The 951-nt window shown below is 31.1% G+C and overlaps 1 long non-coding RNA gene across 1 annotated transcript in view; it reads right to left on the reverse strand.

Moving 5' to 3' along the window:
- Positions 1-476: 476 nt before the first annotated feature.
- LOC109585420 (uncharacterized) overlaps positions 477-951 on the reverse strand; it is a 3894-nt gene continuing 3419 nt past the window's right edge. The window contains exons 4-6 of the long non-coding RNA XR_002186483.1: positions 846-883; positions 607-663; positions 477-562 (exon numbers count right to left, since the gene is read on the reverse strand). This is a non-coding gene — a long non-coding RNA (uncharacterized LOC109585420). The remainder of the gene's footprint in view (positions 563-606; positions 664-845; positions 884-951) is intronic.

A 951-nucleotide genomic window follows, 5' to 3' on the forward strand; every position in this document is an offset into this window, starting at 1 on the left:
GGTTCTGATCTTGTAGCCATTTTCGGGAAAAATCATGTGCTTTTACTTTAGCTTTTGCTTTTTTCAGGAAATTTACTATTTTAAAAATTGCTGCATATCTCAAAATTAATTTTTTGTTAGAATCAGCATAATGTCAGTATTAATAATAATTAATCATTTCTTATTATTTATTATAAGTTGTGGACCTGAGGCTGAACTCATCATCTCAAGGACTGATCTCTCATTCATATATTGAAGATCTATAGACTGAGTTTAGGAACTAAGGACTGTACCACTATGAGACTGGTTTAATTAATTAAAATCATTGTTGACTTGTACTCTATTATGTATGGCTGAAGTGTGTTTCTTATTTTATTGTCATTTTTCATGATTTAATCTCATTTCTGTTTATAAGTCATTGCACCCGCTTCTGCATTAATGGCTCTCACAATAATTTTAATCAAAATTCATAATAATCAATGATAAAAAGACAACTTTGTGTATTAAACAAAAATGCTAAAATAATGTTAAGTAATTCTTTATAGTCTTCAGTTAATGTACAGTCAAACAGCAAACAATTAACCTATAGCAATGACAACATATTTAACAATACTATACTTAGAATACTTCTCAATGTAGTCTTCAATAGCAGAGAATTGTACTTATCCTCTTAGTGTCATTAACCTAACAATGGAATGTAATTCATCATACATAGTTACTGTTAGTATCTATTCTTCTTGTATGTAGTGCTCTTAGCATCACTAGCAGTAGTAGCCACTAGTGATCCCAGGCAGTGTCACGTGGAGGTAGCACTACATTGCTGCCCACACTAGCACAGAGAACAATATAATTATATTGACACATACCTAATGTACTCCAACCTTTAACAGGAACTTGCTATAACCTTAGGAAAGAGAAGGTTAATACATGACACATACTGTAAGATATGTCCATTTTAAAATATCCGAACGT

Source organism: Amphimedon queenslandica, unplaced genomic scaffold, assembly GCF_000090795.2.
Source record: "Amphimedon queenslandica unplaced genomic scaffold, v1.1 AMPQUscaffold_13066, whole genome shotgun sequence".
Classification (NCBI taxonomy): Eukaryota; Metazoa; Porifera; class Demospongiae; order Haplosclerida; family Niphatidae; genus Amphimedon; species Amphimedon queenslandica.